Genomic DNA, 20,937 nt, shown 5'->3' with positions numbered 1-20,937 from the left:
GACACTTTGAAATAATAAATGCTGAAGTCCGGAGTAGATAAGGGAAAATTAAAGAAGTGTCAGGAAAAATCGCTAGAAGCAGTTTATGGTTGAGAGTCCTCTGTTCAGCTCATAAAAGGTTTATATCTAGCATGATCCAGAGCAGACAAAAGGAAAAAAAAAGGTTAATGGAAAGTTTTGTATTGCAGAGGCAGAGTAACGAGGGCTTAGAAGGCGGTGGTTGGGCATTCAGAAAGAACATTGCACAAATATTGTGGTTATCCTTTGATTCAAGAATCAGAATGGGCTGAAATGGTTGAATTCTTATAAAGTGACAAAAGAGTGTAAAAATAGTACTGAAGACTTAAATGATTAGGAAGTCTCTATTTTATTTAAAAAATCAATTAGGAGAAGCTATAAATCTAGATAAAATTATTCTGTGCAACAGATGAGAATCATTCTAAATACATTCATGTGAAAAGATACTGAAAATAAATAACTTCTCAACACTGAAAACAAATTCAAATTTTACAAAGAGATAAGTTTGAGTTGATTGTCCAATGTTGTGATGTGTTTTGTAAATTACCCAAACTATTTACTGCAAGTAAACAATGGTACACCACCATTTTTATTATGATGGCTAGATTTTATGTCTACTAGACACAAGCTAGTGTCATCTGGGAAGAAGGAATCTTTAGTTGAGAAAACTCCCTTCATAAGATTAACCAATAGGCAAATCTGTGGGGGGCACTTTCTTGATGAATGATGTTGTGGGAAGAACCAGATTACTGAGAGGTGCCATCCCTGGATAGGTGATCCTGGATGCTATAAGAAACCAGTCTGAGCAAGTCATGAGGAGAAAGGCAACAAACAAAATACCTAGATGGCTACTGCTTCAGTTCCTGTCTCCAATTCTTGCCTTGCACTCCTGCTTTTACTTACTTTGATGATGGACTATGGTGTGGAACTATAAACTAAAATAATCTCTGTGGTGGTTTGAAAGAGATGGGCCCATAGTTTGGAGTGTTTGGACACTTGGTCATCAATTGGTTGCTGTCTGAGGAAGCTTAGGGGTAAGGCTCCAATGGGGAAGTATGCCACCTAGGGTGGGCCGTAAGATCTCAAAGGCCACAAGCATCCTCAGTTTATACTCTCTGCTTCCTGTTTGTAGATAGAGATGTAAATTCTTAGCTTCTGGTCCTCTGCTAGGCCAGTCTGTCTGTTGCCATGGTTCCCACTGTGATGGTGATGGAATTTTACATCCCTGGAAACACAGGGATGAACACTTCTTGCCTTCCATAAGTTGATCTAATTAATGGTGTTTTAACACAGTTATGGAAACCCTAAGATATGTACGTACCCTTTGTACCATAGGATAACGCTTTTTTAAATTCCCATTTCAGTTATTTCTCCAATATCTGCATCTAATACTCTTCAGAGAGAGAATTTGGAAACACTGAAAATATAAAGAAAACAACTGTGCCTCAAATAAATTTTATAAATGATGCACACGCCACGTTCTTTGTTTTCTGACTTTTGTCAAAAATTTTTCATTATGCTAAAAGTGTAAGATAAAAAGATAAATGAAAGTACAATATCTTTTAGAAAAAATAATAGCATAGCATCTAGAAGCTGGTAATGGTAATTTATTTTTTCCAGATACGTACAAACTTTTACTTGGCACATGCATAGCGCTTTCTTGGATTTTGTTCTTCATTGCCTCTGATGTTTGGGTTTGAAAGATTCATTAACTAAATGTAAGTTCAACTCTCCTGTCACTAAGTGATCATTTAGAACTACTGATTATCTAAACCCTGTATTCTCTTATCTTTTCTGGCCATCATCTGTACCCATACCCTATATTCACTCTCTGTCTGGCTTTTTTCCTGATGTTTCTACTATTATATTCTGTGGATAGTGTCACTCACACCAATAAATCCCAACATAGCTAATATCACAAATCAGTATCTGTTCCACAGGTCTCTCTTCTGATCTCCAGACCCATATCCACTTCTCTGTTGAACTTAGTATCCATTGTGTTAGTCAATGTCTTTGAGACTGTATGCTCTTACCAATGCTAGAACTATATAAGCAAGTCATTGCTCCCCTAATGACTTTAACCCAGTTTACCACATCGGAAAACTTATAATTACTCTATGTTTAAATTGACCATATGATGTAAATTTTAGTTAAAATACATCATCATGTTTGATATTGACATGGGGCAACTAGCAAGTTTGCTGGTCAACTACAGTGTGTAATTACCCAGCTGTTACCCAATTCTCCTTTGAGTTAGCTGGTAATTGAATCTGAAAACTTCCTGTCACCTTTGAGATCTCTTCAGACTTTCATTATCTCATTCCTATGATTTTTCAGGCCCATTTTTCTGCTGCACAGAAATTCCCCAGATACTGTTGCTGAAGCTATTTTTTAAGATCTCAACTCTGACTGTCATTCCTATAAATCTATTAGGATAAAGTTAGACTTCTTTAGTATAAAATAATATAATGACATGTAATCACAAATTATGTAGTTCCACCCTGCTTGTAAGCCAGGTAAAAGTAAATGTTGTAAGCATATCATCAGAGGAGTGAGATTTTTCTCATGAATGTAGGGTACCAGAACTTTACCATCTTGGAGAGAACACAGAAAAAGGGAGTATCGCCCACTGTGCAAACAGTAAGAAGCACACACACTTCAGAGCAAACTCTGAATTCCTAAAGTTAAGCGTGACTAGTGTGGCAATGTAGATTATCTGTGATCCTCAGCTTCAAGCAGGTGTTTTCTCTCATAAGGTTCTTCATTCACTGCCTGGGAAAAAAAGATCAGATGAAAATGAATGGAATAAGCAGGGCCACAGGAGATCGTATGGATGAAAGAACAAAATCCCTACCATGATCCTTCTTGAATTTGGGGCCACAGCTCCAAGCCATTAGGAGAGGGTCATAAACCACAGGTACCATCAGTGCACAAGTGAGTATACAGTGATAGTGCAGGAATGATAGACGGAAAAGCCCTCGAAACCCCAAAGAACAATAAAGAATGGTATTCCACCCACCATCCTATCCTAAGAGGAGAAGTAGTAGGATATTTTCACATAAATTCTACTACATATGCATGATTGAATTAGGAAAACCAGGAGTAAATGCTGAGAAAGTTCCTCTTCTATGGTCCAGGAAAACAACCTGCCAAAGCTTGAAATTGGAACCAGAACAGCAGAAAATTCTCTGTCCCTATCACAAGTACCCTGTATGACGTTTGAGAAGACACCTTGTTGTGGGAAAGTTACAGTAATACCAACCAAGGTGTGGATAGGGCTGGATATCATCTGGCATCTGTGTCAAAGTAGTTTAATTATGAACACAGGTTTTTTTTCCAGTAAGATTGATCTGACTCCCAGCTAAATTCAGTCAGATGCCCAAGTGTCTGTGAGCTTCTAGAAGTTCCACACAGACAGATGTATGCATGACACAGATCAAGCATTTCTTTAATTTTTTTGAAATGGAAAAGATGTAGCAAGTATTTCATTGTATATGAATTTTATCCCCAAAGAAGAAAACAGAACAGTGAGGAAATTTTGAAGTCTAGCTAATGGTATGCAAGCACAAGAATTGTATTAATAGATGTAAAGTACATCCCTGTGATGCTTGTCAATCGACAAATTGACTTGATCTGGAATCAACTAAAAGACAAGCCACTACAAATGAATAGCGAAATTTCCAGGACAAATAACAAATGAAAGAAGTCCCTTCTCCAACATCAACCTCCCTTGTAGCAATAGCCCAGATAGGAAAAATTCCAAGAAAATACAATGTTGCATGCTGGCCTGTTTTTGTGCCTTAGTAGTGAATTCACTACTGTTGCTGTCACAACTGTACCAACCATCTGCCACTGACATCAGAGCCCAGCTCTTTCCATCTTCCAATGTGGTTGGCCAAGGAATTCTCCAGGCCTTCAGCACTAGATTGGGTCTGCTGAGGAATACAGCACTGTGAAGTGAGCAGCTGCCAGATTCTCAGTCTCCATCATACAGACAGCCATCTTTGTACTATCCAATCTCTACTATGCAAGGAAATCTAGTCAGTCTCTTTTGAGATATGTATCCATTCTCTTGATTCAGTTCCTCTAGAGAACTCTGGTTAATACAATGCCAAATCAATAAAGGTTATGAGGTGAGTAGATGGCATGGTTGTGGCAATCCTAGCAGGCTAGGAAATGTTACATATGGACTCCGACAGAGAACTTTACTGTGTCTCATGAATAAAAAATATCAACACTAAGTTGTTTAACGAAGTTTAATGAAGTTAAAACGGGGCATAATAAAATGTAGCTTAAACACCTAATAGTTATGCTGAAGTTAGAGGAGTTAGTAAGGCAGAGTGTGTTTATGGAATAAATTTGAATTCAGATCCCAAACCAAACTGTAAATATGCTGCAGAGAAATCTCAGTCTTAACAGGAGAGCCAACAGGTTCACTCTTGGCCTTTGTGCTCACAGAAGCTGGTGTTTTGTAAATTTTGGTTTTGGTCTTAAACTTTATGATAGCTTGTCCGTATCACCCAATCCTACCCTGCTGCTCCACCAGTTGAAGAGTTGGAATTTATTCCTTCCATTCATAGGCTGGCGGCATTTGAAAGTGAGTCCTTCAGGAGGTTATTATGTTGAATCCTTTTTTTTTTTCCTTCCCCAAATCCAATCTGTTAGTTGTGTCTTTTATTGGGGGGAATTGATACCATTGATGTTTTGTTATCAATGAGCAATATTTGTTGATTTCTGTTATTTTACATTATGAGGTTTTCCTCTGTTATCTTGGTTTACTGGTCTGGGGTTATTTATTCCTTGTGTTTTTGTTGGGTGTGCTTAATCTCTTTAGACTGAAGGTTTCCTTCCAGTGCATTCTGTGGGGCTGGATTTGTAGAAAGATATTGCTTAAATTTGGTGTTATTGTGGAATATTTTTCTTTTCCTGTCTACTGGGATTGAAAGTTTTGCTGGGAATAATGTCTTTTGCCTGTGTTCTTTTAGAGTCTTACAACATTGTCCAAGCCCTTCTGGCTTTTAGAGATTCCACTGAGAAGTCAGGTGTTAGTCTAATAAGTCCTCCTTTATATGTTATTTGGTCTTTTTTTTTTTTTCTCTTGTAGCTTTTGGTATCCCTTCTATGTTCTATACATTTAGTGTTTTGATTATTATGTGTCATGTGAATTCTCGTTTCTTTTCCAGTCTATTACAAAATGAGTCCATATGTTCTGTATGCGTCTTTTACTTTGAGAGGCATGTGCTTCTTTAGGTTAGGGAAAATTTCTACTGTCATTTTGTTGAAAATGTTTTCTGTGCCTTTGACCTGAATTTCATCTCCTTCCTCTATTCCTATTATTCATAAAAATGCTCTTTTCATAGTTTCCCAAATTTCCTGGATATTTTGTGCCTGAACTTATTTAGATTTAACATTTTCTCTGACCTATATATTCATTTCTCTTACCCTGCCTTCAGTGCCTGAGAGTTTCTCGCCTGTTGGCGAGGCTTACCTCTGAGGTTTTTGTCTGACTACCTAAATCTTTCGTCTTCAGTTTAATCTTAGTTTGGGTTTTCTTTAGCGATTCTCTATTTTCTTGAACTGTTTTCATCACTTCATTCTACTGTTTGTTTTCTTCATAGGCTTCCTTAGTCTAAGTTTTATTCATATTGTCTGTGAGGTCCTTGAGTATATTCATAATAGCTAATTTGAAGTTCCTGTCTTATGCTTCAGCTATATTGTATTTTTGGGGGTCCACTGGAGTAGAGTTGCTGGGTTCTGGTTGCGCCATATTATCTTAACTGTTAATGATTGTATGTTTCTGCTTGTGTCTGGGCATCTGGTTTTGGGATGATTAGGATTCTAGGTATTGATATTTAGTCTTATGCTTGTTGGACACGTGTTCCTTGTCTTTGTTTCTGTTGCTCTCTCTGGGTATTAGAGATAGATGGTTTCCTGGTATGGAGCACTTCTGAGACCCTGCCACGTTTGGCCACTGGGGGTCCCAGGTGGAACACGCTTCTAGGTATTGTGGGCTGACACAGAGGAACATGGTGGGGAGCTGAAAGTGTTCACAGGAAGGTGGAAAGCTTTGTCTGCTATGAAGTTTGGTGGGGTCCCCAAGGAGAGGAGGGGTGGAGGGGTTCCTGCAAGTATTCTGCTACAGGGCCAGGGATGAGACTGGAAAATCGGCAATGGAGGATAGGAAGGAGAGTGAAGATTGCCTACATGATTCTCGGGTCAGGCTGGCATGGGCAGCAGGTTCCCATGTAAAGCTAGGAGGTAATCAGTGTTGTGGGGGAATGAGAAGAGACCTGAGCACACCTGCTTTCTTCCTATTGCATTCTTGCCATGTGAGCTGTTTGATTTTCTTTGTCTGCTTAACTCCACTGAACTTCACGGCAGACAAAGCTTCTCTCCTTCCTGGGAACACTTAGAGCTTCCCACCACGTCCCTTTGTGTCTGCCCACAATACCTAGAAGTCACTTAAACAGTGAACCTTTGGGTGTGGCTATGGGGCGATTTCCAGAAAGGCTTACCTGAGAAGGGAAGATCCATTCTGAAAGTGGATAGTATCAGCCCATGGGCTGGTTTCCCATGGGCACCTATGCTGAAGAAGAAGAAAAATTCTCTCCTCTGCCTCCTGACTGCAGACATGATGTGGCCATGTACTTCAGGCTCCTGCTGAAAGATCGAACTCCGCTTTCACCATCACACCCTCTCCACACAAATCTCCCCTTTTAAAGCTGAATTTGTCAAATATTTTGCTGCAGCCGTGAGAAAATTAATTAATACTACGTGACACCCTTCACTATACTATAACATAGCAAGAAAGTCCTTACTGAGTGCTGGCATCTTGACATTTGTTCCCAGTTTCTCTGTGAAACATTTCTTTCCATCATGAATTACCCAGTGTAAGTTATTCATTTAGAGAAGCAGAAAATGGGTTGAGACAGCTCTTATTTCTTAAATTCTTGTCCTTGTCAATTTTAAATGTAAGTTCGTCTAAACACAGGACTTTATAAACACACTTGCAGAGAATTTGTCTAATTAACATACATTTTCTGATTGTATATAGTGCATTAAGATAGGCAATCACGCTTCATGATAAGCTTCCAATTGGATAAAACTCAATCACACCATCTCTATCCTTAAAAGAAATCACTTCAATTGGGTAATAAGTGCTCACAATAAGCAGTTTTCCATGATTACAAAAAAGGAAAAAAATAGCTATGATTGGGAAAATATGCTCACTTGGAGCAGCCTCAGTGTAGCTGGCACATAAATTTTTCTTTGCAATTCATTTATAATTTACACAGTTTTTAACTTTTAACTTTATTACATGATTTTTCTGTCCTCCAAATAGTCACATGATCCAGATAACCCACAAATATTTTTGATAAAGAGTCATAGGTTAGTCAGATATAGGAGCTCATCTCTGTAATCTCAGCAACCGCGAGACTGAGGCGGGAGTATCCTTCGTTTGAGAACAGCCCAATTTTCATAATAAGTTCTAGTCTAGTCTAGATGATACAGTAAGAACCCACATCAAAAGAGCAAAGGGTCAGATGGTTTTAACATAGAATTCTAGAAATTAAAAACAAATGTCAATACTCTTCAAATTATTCCACAAAATAGAAAGAACATAGCCCACTCCTTTTATGAGGTCATAATTACTCTGATACGCAAACCACACCACATAGAGATCCAGAAAAGAAAATTATAGACCAATATCTCTTTTGAAGATCTCAATAAAATAATTGTAAACTGAATCCAAGAACACATCAATAAGATTATCCACCATGATTATGTTGGCTTCACCCCAGAGATGCAGGTATGCTTAAACCTACAGAAATGCATAAATGTAATTCACAATGTAAACTGGCTAAAAGATAGGAAAACAAAACCAAAAACAAAATCATCTCATTAGATGTAGAATACAAAACCCCTTCGTGATAAAGGTCCTAGATGAACTCTGGCTACAAGGGGCATACCAAAACATAATAAAGGCAATTTACATCAAGTGCAAAGCCCACATCAACGTAAACGGAGAAAAACTCAAACCATTTCAACTAAAATCAGGAACAAGACTAGGTTGTCTGCTTTCTCCATACCTAGTCAATATAGTATTTGAAATATTATTTTGAGCACTAAGACAACTGAAGGAGATCAAGTGGATACAAACTGGAAAGGAAGAATAATTCAAAGTATCTTTATTTACAAGTGTGTGTGTGTGTGTGTGTGTGTGTGTGTGTGTGTGTGTGTGTTCCTAAAATTTCCACCATGAATTGCTTGCAGCTGATAAACACTTTCAGCAAATTAACAGAATACAAAACTAATTAAAAAGTCCTTAACCTTTCTATGTATAAATAACAAATAGACTGAGAACAAAATCAGGAAAACAGTATCTTTCATAATAGATTCAAAAGATAAAATACCCTGTTGTTACTAAAATGAAGCAAATGTATGATAAAACTTAAAGACATTGAAGAGTTCTCAAAAGATGAAACACAAATATATGGGAAACACTCAAAGAAATGTTCAGCACCCTTAGTCATCAGGGAAATTCAAATCAAAATGACTTAATGACTTCATCTTATAACACTCAAAATGACAAAGAGCAACAAAACAAAAGACAGCTTATGTTGGAAGAATTCAAGGTAAGGAGAAATTCCTCCATTGTTGGTGGGAGTACAAACTTGTACAATCACTATGGAAATCAGTGTAGTAATTCCTGAGGAAGCTGGAACTCAATCTACCTCAAGATCCACCTATACCATTCTTGGGTATGTATCCAAAGCATTCTACATCCTACTAAAGAGACATTTGTGATCATATTCATTGCCGCTCTATTAATAATAACCAGAAACTGAAAACACCCTAGATGTCCATCAACATGTGAATGGATAAAGAAAATGTGGTACATTTATGCAATGGCATATTATTCAGTCATTTAAAAACATTAAATTGTGAAACTCACAGGTGTGTTGGCTATTCTTGGTTGTCAACTTGTCTACATCTGGAAATAACTAAAACCCCCAAACAGCTGGGCATATATGTGAGTGATTGTTTTGCTTAATTTGATCATTTGAAATGGGAAGGTCCACTTCCAATAACTAGAAACCTGTAGAGAATATGCAAGAGGAAAGCTCTTTTCTTTTTGCCTATTTCCTCCAATCCTTGCTAACAAGTCCATTCCTCCCCTGGCATTAGAGACTACTTCTTCAGGATTCTGGCTAATACTAAAGACCGTATGAGACATGCAGTCTTGTGAACTGAATAATTATTGGATTCTTGGGTCTTCCATATAGAGCTATGAATTGTTGGATTAGCTAGACCACAGATTGTAAGTCATTCTACTACTAAATCCCATGTTTTTATATGCCTGAAGAGAGAGAGAGAGAGAGAGAGAGAGAGAGAGAGAGAGAGAGATTCATTCTCTAAGTTCTATTATTCTAATAAAATGGCAAATGGATGGATTTAGAAGGAATCATCCTGAGTGAGGTAAAAATAACCCCAAAAGACAAGTATGGTATCTGTCCATTTATATGTGGATGTTATCTTTTAAACCTCTGGTGGGCATGTACAATCTGTATAACCACAGAAATTACATGTAGATTAAGGTTCTAGGGTGGAGGGAAGGTTTGCCCAAGGAAGGGGAAATAGAACAAATAGTTATGGGGACATCGGAGTAGGTAGTCAGGAACAAGAGCATTTAATGGAGAGGGAGAGGAAAGGGGCAGTAAGGGAAGGCATATGGAAGGAACAGCTAAAACTAAGGCCATCTGAAAGGTCATATAGATGCCAACTACAGTGGAAGCCTTAATATATATACATAAAGGAAAAAAATTTAAATGGAATCACCACATAGCAGGAGACAATGCCCTGACTGAACATCTCTTGTCACTAAATAAAACCACCAGTGCCAGAATTGGGTCACATCTAATAGAGTTGTTGGTTAATGGGGTCGCATGGAAACCCCCAAACAACTCAGGTTTTTGCCAATCTATTGGTAGCTCTCCACAAAGTGAGAGTACGACCCTATTGGTGTAGATAAACCTACATATTCCATTGAACATGGAGAATTCACGCTGATAGCTAACAAGACCCTACTGACTATTGTTCATGCTACTAGAAGATACTTTGCATGCTACCAGAGGAAAAAGATGGGCACCAATCCAGCTACAAATCCATTGTCTACAAAAATGACCTGACTGCACTCTGTACATGTGCAATAGCGCCACTAATGGAGTAGGAGCAATCAACCAATGCTTGATTGGAATTAAGGCCCACTCCATGAGATAGAACCCATGCCTGACACTGCTTAAGTGTCCAAGATCCTGGGATAAGATAACCCATGGGTCTAGAGGGGAATCAAATACTATTGTTCTAGTAAAGAAATGTAGCAATATAACGACTCCTGATAACATTCTGCTATATCTATAGTTCAATATCTCCCTCAGGCCTCATCAGAGAAGTTTTCTCTTGAAGTAGATGGGGGGATGGGGGGAGATACAGAGAACCACAACTGGACAATGTGAAGAGAGTCAGAGATTCAGGATCACACAGTCCTCAATGGGATTTCTCCAACAAATCCCCCCCCCCCCCTTAGGAAGAGGAAGGAGAAAAAAAAATGCAAGATCCAAGGACGATAGAAGACACCCAGGAAACAAGCTTTCCAGACACAACAGGACTGATGCACATATGAACTCACAGAGATTGTGGCAGCATACACAGAGTCTGCACAGGTCGAGGGCAAGTGAAGTCTCAGCACTGAGAGGGAAAGTAGACACGATCTCCCATCCCTAATCAAGAAGCAATTCCCAACAATTGAAAACTGCTCACCAAGAAAGAATTAGTCTCTCCAATGGAGTCTCACTGGGTACACAAACCACAATCAAGAGCAGGCACCATGGCCAGCAACAGATGGTGAACTCACTGGTGTTTTGGAGGTATTTTTTTGTTTGTTTTGTTTTTTCCCTTCTCATAATGCTTTGTGTGGATATTCTGTTTTAACCTTACTTGTTTTTTGTTTGTTTGTGTGTTTGTGTGTTTGTGTTTGTGTGTGTGTGTGTGTGTGTGTGTGTGTGTGTGTGTTTCGAGACAGGGTTTCTCTGTGTAGCTTTGCGCCTTTCCTGGAACTCGCTTTGGAGACCAGACTGGCCTCGAACTCACAGAGATCCACCTGCCTCTGCCTCCCGAGTGCTGGGATTAAAGGCGTGCGCCGCCACCGCCTGGCATCCTTACTTGTTTTTTTGCTAATATTTATGGTACCTGATTTATACTTTCAGTGTGTGCATTTGTCTCTGCATTGTGTGTGTACTTCTCATGCTTTTTCATTTTCTTTTATTCTATTCTGTTTTTTTTCTTATTTATTTTCTAAATAGATAGAGAGAAAGAAAGCATGGAATTTGACGAGGATGTGGGGAAGACCTGAGAGGGAATGAGGGAGTAAAAAGTGTGATCAGAATGCATTATATGAAAAAATATATTTTCATTAAAATCTAAACAAGTTTCCCCTTTTACTCTTCTCTCAGACATTGCATCCTGACCACAGTCTCCCTTTTCTCCAATCCTCCCAGTCCCACCACCTTCCCTCTCCCCCAGATCCACTCATTCTCTGTTTTCCTTCAAAAAAAGAGAGCAGGCCTCTCAGGGGTGTCAACTGAATATAGCAATAAAGTGATGCAATATGACTAGGCACAAGCCCTCATATCAAAGCTGGATGAGGCAACCCAATAGGAGGAAAAGGATCCCAAGCGCGGGCAAAAGAGTCAGAGACAACTCCACTCCCACTGTTAGGAGTCCCACAAGAACACCCAGGTATACAACCATAACATATATGTAGAAGATCTAGCTTGGACCCATACAGGGTCCATGATTGTGGCTTCAGTCTCTGTGATTCCCCCTTAAGCCCTGCTTAGTTTATTTTGTGGTCTGTATTCTCCTAGTGTCCTCAACCCTCTGGTTCCTGCAACCCTCTCTACCCCTTCTTCCCCTGGCTCTGCCCAGTGTTTGTCTGTGGCTATCTGCATCTGTTCTCATCAGTTGCTGGATGATGCCTTTCTGATGACAACTGGGCTAGGGACCAATCTATGAGTATATTAGAATATCATTTAGGAATATAATAGAAGAATAACAATTATTAACCATTTCACTGACTTTTTCCTAGCCATGCATAACCATATCCTGGGTCACTGGGCTGTCCACCAGCCTCTCTGCTTCCTGGCCATCTAGGCAGTGTCAGGTGTGGGCTGTCTCTTATGGTGTGGTCCTCAAGTTGCACCAGTTTTTGGTTGGCCACTCCTACGACTTCTGTGCTACCATTAACCCAGCATATTTTGGAGGCAGAACAGATTGTAGTTCCAAGGTTTTTTGGCTGTGTTGGTGTCCCAGGTCCACTGCTGGAAGCCTTACCCAGTATGAGAAGATAGACAGTTCAGGCTCTGTATCCTCCATTACTAGAAGTCTTCACATGGGAAGCTCTTGAAGATTTCAGAGAGTTTCCACTGCACTGGTTTCCACATCACCCTCAAATGCCACCCAATTCCAGTGATCTCTCCCAGTACTCCTCTATCCCCCCCCACCAGATCTCTCCAGTTCCCATCCCCACTCCACCTGTCCACTCCCCAAATCTATTTTATTTCGCCTTCCTAGGGAGAAACATGGATGCCCCCACCCCCACCCCGGGCCCCAAACCTCCTTGTTACTTAACATCTTTGGGTCTGTGAATTGTAGCATAATTACCTTTTGTTTAATAGCTAATGCCCACTTATAAGTGAATATATACCATGTTTGTTTTTCTGGATCTGGGTTACCACAATAAGAATGATTTTTTTTTTCAGCCAGGCGGTGGTGGCTCACGCCTTTAATCCCAGCACTCGGGAAGCAGAGGCAGGCGGATCTCTGTGAGTTCGAGGCCAGCCGGGGCTACCAAGTGAGTTCCAGGAAAGGTGCAAAGCTACACAGAGAAACCCTGTCTCGAAAAACCAAAAAAAAAAAAAAAAAAGAATGATTTTTTTTTCTAGTTCCATCTATTTGCCTTCAAATTGCACCATGGCATTGTGTTTAATAGCAGAGTAACACTCATTTTGTAAATGTACCACATTTTCTTTATCCATTCCTCAGTTGAGGGACACCTAGGTGGTTTCCAGGTTCTGGCTATTATGAATAAAGCAGTTATGAACATAGTTGAGCAAGTGTCCTCATGTTTCTATGGGGTATTCATTTGGTATATGCCCAAGGGTAGTATAGTGGGTATTGAGGTGGATCAATTCCCAATTTTCTGAGAACCTCCACAATGATTTCCATAGTGGCTGTTTGTACCTTGTATATAGGAGAGCTATATTCAGCCACTTTGCTGAAGGTGTTTATCAGTTGTAGCAGTTCCCTGTTAGAATGTTGGGGGTTGGTTCTGTAAACTATCATATCATCTGTGAAACATGATACTTTGACTTCTTCCTTTCCAGTTTGCACCCCCTTGATCTCCTTCAGTTATTTTATTGCTCTAGCTAGAGCTCCAAGTAAAATATTGAATAGATATGGAAATCCATGGACAGCCTTGTGTTATTCTTTATTTTAATGGAATTTATTAATTTCTTCCATTTTTTTCTTTGTCTTTTCCTCAATTTCTTTAAGGGATTTAATCATTTCCTCTTGAAGGACCTCTATCATCTTCATAAAGATGGTTTTGAGGTCATTTTCTTGAGCTTCAGCTGTGTTGGAATATTCAGGGCTTGCTGTAGTAGGATACTTGGGTTTTGGTGCTAATATATTGCTTTTGCTGTTGTTGGTTGTGTTCTGACTCAGATGTCTAGACACCTGGATTTGGGTGATTATAGATTTGGATGCCTATTTCTGAGTTTGTCTTTATTGGTTGGGTGTTTTATTTCTTGGTTTGTGTTTCCTCTCTGGTCTTCTGAACATCATTGTCTGTGGTTGCATAGAGGGATTTCACAGGTGGCCTTTGGTCAGGAAGTTTTTTTTTCCCCAAGTTGGGAGCTATAATTCTGATATTAGGGGTATGACCTCTGGTCCTCTATCAGAGTAGGGATTCTGGTGGTTTGTGTGGCCTTTGGGGGAGCAGGCTTTAATGTTTTTTGTTTTTTTTTATGCCAAAATATATGTCAAAAAACCATTTTCAGGATTGTTACTATTATCATTATGAAAAAATGTCATTGAATATGTCATTGCAAATTAGTGAAGTAACTTGACACATGAAGGAAACACTTAAAATGTTTGTCTTTCAGCTGTCATAACTTATTTTGATGCCAATTTTCTGCAATTGCAAATCTCTAGAGTCAAAAAGTCAGAAAAAGACTGCCTGTGATGGGAAAATGCCTCCAAGGTGAATGTGAACATTAATTGCCTCAGCTATAACAAGAAGAAGACTGACAATATTTGTTTACTATTTGTTTTTGTTCAATTTATTAAACTGGTTCATTGTCAGTTTCCTGCTTGTTTATAGGGCATTCTACTTCCTCATTCCCACCTTTCTTATCACCCTCCCACTCCCATTGTTCCTCATCTTCCATGTGGGCCTGCTAGGTTCAGAAGGATACACACACACACACACACACACACACACACACACACACACACACATACGCACACATGCACACTCGCACAACACAAATACTCTCACACACAGCAGCAGCAGAAGAAATTGGCAGAAATGAAGACTCAAATATAAACCATTCATTTAGGCTTCCTCAGTCTTATGTTATTGTGAAAGTTTGTTCCTTTTCCAAAGTTGACTGCCTCATATGTGCCATCCATCTTCACAACTCACTCTTAAGACACTTGCAATATTTCCAGAGAGGGAAGAAAAAAGAAAGAAAAACTGACTTTTTCCCACATTGTCCTACCTTTGTCTATGTAACAGATCTGTTTTTTCAGTAAAAAAGAAGTCTATTATGTCTTCAAAATGTAATTCCCCCCCCTCCCTCTCTGTCTGTCTGTCTGTCTCTCTTTCTCTCTCTCCCACTGTAGTATTTACAAAAGAAAAACACTGAGATGCTTGAGAATAGTCCTGGCAAATCTTACAATCTCCTTGTAACCTCTGGGGGCAAGGATACCCAAAGCCGAGATCTTTCAAATGGAGGGTTTATATACCAATAAGAAACTATACCTCTGTTAGCAAAGTGAAGTTACACAGTATTCACATACTTATAAAAATATTAATTCCATTACTGTTTAAAAATAATGACAAGATGAACCTATGAGATTGTAGAAGAGACTAGAAAACTGTTAGAAGATTTAATATTATATAATATAAAGTAGTTGGGTATTTAGACAAAAAAATGGTTGGTATTATTTTCAATCATAGAAATAGTTTTGATAAAGTGAATTTATTTTCACAGTACAATATATGACATCCATACAAAGCAAAATAATACTGCATTATCTCATTCTCTTAAATGTAGTATTAGAGAATTAAAATTCTCAGGCATGGCTGTTAAGGCCATTATTGGGAACCTTTACTTTTAGAAATCAACTTTTAGGTATATTTTTGAAGTAAATTATAACATTTTATTTTTTATTGAAAACAGACTTTCTCATACAATATATCCTGATCATTGTTCCCCTCCTTTTACTCTTCCCAATTCCTTCCCACCTCCTTCCCCTTTGGATCTACTCCCTTTCTCTCTCACATTGGAAAAGAACAGGCTTCTAGGAGATAGCAACTGAACACGACAAAATACAATATAATAAGATGAAGCAAAACCATCATATAGAAGTTGGACATGGACATGTTCCACAACAGGAACAGGAGGAAAGGAGTCCTATGAGCAGAGACAAGAGTCAGAAACCCACTACTTCTCACACTCAGAAATACCATAAAACCTCTAAACTAATAGCCATAATACATAGAGATGTTCCGATCTTCTGATACCTTATCCAATTTCTTTCTTCAAAGACTTGACGTTTTGTCATACAGATATTTTATATTGTTTGTGGCTATTGTGAAGGGTGTTGTTTCCCTGTTTTTTTTCTCTCAGTCCATTTTCCATTTGTGTATAGGAGGACAATTGATTTTTTTTTTTTTGAGTTAATCTTGTATCCAGCCACTTCACTAAAGTTGTTTATCAGCTCTAGGAGTTTCCTGGTGGATATTTTTGGGTCATTTATGGATACTAGAATATCATCTGGAAACAGTGATACTTGGACTTCTTCCAAGTTTATATCCCCTTCCAATTTATATCCCCTTGATCTTCTTCAGTTGTCTTATCTAAAGCTTTATGTCTAAGTATGTGATTATATTTTGAAGAAAGTTCCGTGAGATTCAGAGTAGAAGGTATATTATTTTGTGATTGGATGAAATGCTCTGTAAATATCTGTTGGGTCCATTTGGTTTACAATGTCTGTTAGTTCTCTGTTTAGTTTTTGTCTGGATGATCTGTCCACTGGTGAGAGTGGGGTATTGAACTCTCCCACTATCAGTGTGTGAGGGTCAATATATGATTTAAGTTGTAGTAGTGTTTCTTTTACAAACATGAGTATCCTTTAGTTTGGGGCATAGATAATAAGAATTGAAATGTCATTTTGGTAGATTTTTCCTTTGATGAGTATTTACTGTCCTTTCCTATCTCTTTTGATTAATTTTGGTTTGAAGTCTGTTAGATATTAAAATAGCTACATCAGCTTGCTTCATAGGTCCATTTGTTTGGAATATCTCTTTTCAATCCTTTACCCTGAGGCAATGTCTATCCTTGATGTTGGGGTGTATTTCTTGGATACACCAAAGGATGGATCCTGTTTTCCTATCTATTCTGTTAATCCGTGTCTCTTTCTTTATATTCTTTTGTTTGTTTGTTTGTTTTTTGAGACAGAATTTCACTGTGTTGTATAGCCCTGGCTGGCTTGGATCTCACTTTGTAGACCAGGCTAGCTTCAAACTCACAGAGATCTACATGCCTCTGCCTCCCTAGTGCTGGCATTAAAAGCATATGCCACCACTGCTCAGCTTAGTCTGTGGAATATTGAGATCATTGGTACTGAGAAATACCAATCATTGTTTATTCCTGTAATTTGTTGTTGTTATTGATGATGGTAGTGGTTTGTGTACTTCCTCTTCTTTTGTTTTTGCTGATGTGAGCTTATTTATTTCCTGTGTTTTCATGAGTATAGTTACATTCCTTTGGTTGGAGCTTTTCTCCTAGCCTGTCCTGTAGTGCTGGATTTGTAGATAGATACTTTTTAAATTTTACTTTACCCAGGAATACTTTATTTTTTTCACTTATGGTGATTGAAAGTTTTGCTGTGTGTAGTAGTCTGGACTGGCATCTGTGATCTATTACAGTCTGCAGCATGTTCTTCCAGGCCTTCCTGGCTTTGAAAGTCTACAATGATTCAGAAGTCATGTGTAATTCTCATACGTCTGCCTTTATATGTTACTTGGTCTTTCTCCTTTGCACCTTTAGTAGTCTTTCTTTGTTCTGTCTATGCAGTATTTTGATTATTATGTGGCAAGGGGACTTTCTTTTCTTGTCCAATCTATTTGGGGTCTGTAAGCTTCTTGTACCTTTATAGGCATCTCCTTCTTTAGGTTAGGACAATTTTTTCTGGGATTTTATTGAAAACATTTTCTGGGCCTTTGAGCTGGCCTTCTTCTCCTTTCTCTATATCTATTCTTCTTAGGTTTGGTCTTTTCATTGTGTTCTGGATTTCCTGGATGTTTTGTGTCAGGATATTTTTAGATTTAACATTTTCTTTGACAAATGTATCCATTTCTTCTATTGTGTCTTCAATGCCTGAAATTCTCTCTTCCATCTCTTGTATTCTGTTAGTGAAGCTTGCCTCTGTAGTTCCTGTTCAAATTCCTAAATTTTTCATATCCAGAATTCCCTCAGTTGATGTTTTATTTATTGATTCTATTTCCAGTTTCAGGTCTTGAACAGTTTTATTTCTTTCCTTACACTGTTTATGTTTTCCATAATTTCCTTAAGGAGTTTATTAATTTCCTCTTCAAGGACTTTTATCATACTCATAAAGGCTGTTTTAAGTTCTTTTTATTGTGCTTCAGCTATGCTGGAATATTCAGGGCCTGCTGTGGTAGGATAGCTGAACTCTAATGGGGACATGTTGCCTTGACTGTTCTTGATTCTATTTTTACACTGGCATCTAGGTGTCTGGGTTTGGGATGAATGTAGGTCTAGGAGCTAATTTTAAGATGCGTCTATATTAGGTAGGTATTTTGTTTCTTGATTTCTATTTCCTTTCTGGATTTTTGGAGAGTGTTATGGTTGTGTGTTGCCTGTTTCCCTGGCCAGTTCAGCTGGTGTGTACACAAAGAATGCCTGCTGGCATTGGAGGCTGGGATACTGGGATGAGTTAGGGGAAGAAAGTTGGAGAAGGTCTTTGTGATTCATTGTGGATGGGGTCAGAGAGAAAAGGGAGCTGTAGATAAGACCTGGGGCATTGGATTTCAGGAACAGTGGAACAGATGTTGGTCTACAGGGTTTTCAGGCAGGTGTAGCTTGTGCATTAGCAGGGGCTGCTTGCCCATATTGGATCTGGGGTACAGCAATGAGTGCGGGTAGTGTGATTAGGAGGAGATGGTCTGTGGGATCCACAGGAAGTGTGGGTAGGGGGAAGAAATGGAAAGCTGCAGCTGGTGTTCTGTTGCAGTACTAGGGATGAGACTGACATTTTATTTTATTTGTATTTAAATCTTTTCAGAGTTTCATATGTGAGAACTGTAGTTGCATCATTTCTACCCCTCCATCTTCCCTTCAACTCACACCATGCTCCCTATTACACCCTTAAACATTCATAATCTCTTATTCTATAATTATTATTGTTTTACACACACACACACACACACACACACACACACAGGAGTTCAATTAGTGTTGTCCATATCTACATGCATTTAGGGCAGACTATGTAGGATTAAGAAATCTGTCATGGAACTTGTCCCAGCAGGAAAATAATCATTATAGTGCCCTGTACCTTATGATCCTTCTGCTCCTGTTCTCTGATGTACACTTAGCCTTAGACGTAAGAGTTGTGTTGTAGATGTCCTAATTGCTGCTGTGAACTCCATATTCACTCCCTCTGCATTTGGAGCAGTTGTGAATATCTAATATCTATCATTTTCTGCAAAATGAAGTTGCCATGATGAGAGATAAGAGCTGCTCTTGTTGATGTATATGAGGTTAAATATTTAGAATGCAGTTGGAAGATACATTTATTAAGTACAATGGTAGTAGTAGGCCCTCCTTTAGGGTCTATTGTTTTCTACCACATGTTCTTGCCTAGGTATACAGTTCCAGGCACTGGTTTCCCCATCTATTTATCAGACCCAATGCCCACTTAGACATATTTTTCATCATTAGGATACAAGTGTTACTATTGTACCATTTGTGATATTTTGGCATTTGTTTTTTGGGATATTTACCCATTGTTGTGGTTCACAAGATTTGCAATGGATAGAGCTGTTGACAACTTTTTTTTTCTCATGGCAGCTCTCACAGAAACTTCAGATTGTAAGAGCTAGCCCTCAAGAAGGAGGTTTCCAGGTGTGTACCAACATTATTTCTTCAAGTCCTGAGAAGGAAGTATGTGTTGTCCTCAGCTACTGAATCCTACCTTCATCTTTTAGCAGGCAATTGAGGACCATGCCAGAGCCTTCATTGTCTTGAGAGTTTCTTGGAAGGCCTCTCTCACTGCCAACATTAACTACAAGGGAAGTGTCTCTTATCTGGCACAGGGAGTTTTAGAAGATGTTCTATGGCTTTTGAGGATGTATCACCAGCTGTGTGGGGTAATTCCACTTAAGTTACCTCTACACACCCACCCACCCACACACACACACACACACACACACACACACACACACACACTTTTTAAATTTTATTTTAAAAATTTGATTTTTTTTTATGTGTATGGGTCCTTTACATGCATATATAGTACTATGTATATGCTCGGTGTCCACTGAGGCCAGAAGAGGTCCTGGGATCACCTGGAACTGTAGTAACAGATGGTAGTGAACTACCATGTTGATACTTGAATGGAACTAGATCCTCTGGAAGAGCAGCTAGTGCTCATAACCACTGGGCTACCTCTTTAGCCCACATGTATGTGTTTTTAAGGAAGCTTGTAAAATTAAAGGTCTCCATATGGCTCTTTCAAACACTCTTAATGTGTATCCCTCATTCCATATCCTTTCTTCCTTTTATTAGTAATATGCTTTCATTAATCCTAAATTAAATCTAGAGAGCAGAAATTAAGTTTTTGTCTCAAAGCAACATATGAATCTCTGTCTCTCTTTGTGTCTCTGTCTGTCTGTCTGTCTGTCTCTCCATCTTCTATCTTCTATCCCTGTTGTTTCCCTCCACTCTTAGGAGACAGACATCATCAATCCTACAGTCTAAAATAAAATAAAACTTTAAAAGATTTGTTTCTGGATTATTTTCTCTTTGACAGGAAGAATAAAGAAAGGATATTTTGAGATCGCATCTGATGAAAGATTTTGGGGTGCCACCATAGTGTGCTAAAAGGTGATCCTCACTAGTATCCTACCCTCTTTTTGAATCTTTCGTCTAATATGGTAAGCTTCTGTGTGCATGATTAACTGAAATTTTTGGGGATGATATTAACACTGATTGTTCATGAGGATCTTCTATATAACTGTAATAAGCAGAGAGACAATGGGGTATCTACACAGAGGAAGATATGAACATTGAGACCAAGGTAGGAATCATGTAGCCATACTTCAAGGAATGACTCTTACTATCAGAAGCTACAAGAGGGAAGTGGCAAGTAGCTGATTTTCCCTTAGTGTTTCTAACCGCGCTGTCTTTGTTGAGGTTACTACAGCTGTGATGAAACACCACAACCCAAGGCAAGTTGGTGAGGAAAGAGTTAATTTGGCTTATACTTGCATATTGTAGTCCATCACCTAAGGAAGTAAGAATGGGAACCCAAACAGGGCAGGGA

The sequence above is a fragment of the Peromyscus maniculatus genome, chromosome 16 (assembly GCF_049852395.1).
Source record: "Peromyscus maniculatus bairdii isolate BWxNUB_F1_BW_parent chromosome 16, HU_Pman_BW_mat_3.1, whole genome shotgun sequence".
NCBI lineage: Eukaryota > Metazoa > Chordata > Mammalia > Rodentia > Cricetidae > Peromyscus > Peromyscus maniculatus.
Note: the sequence above shows the minus strand (reverse complement) of the source record.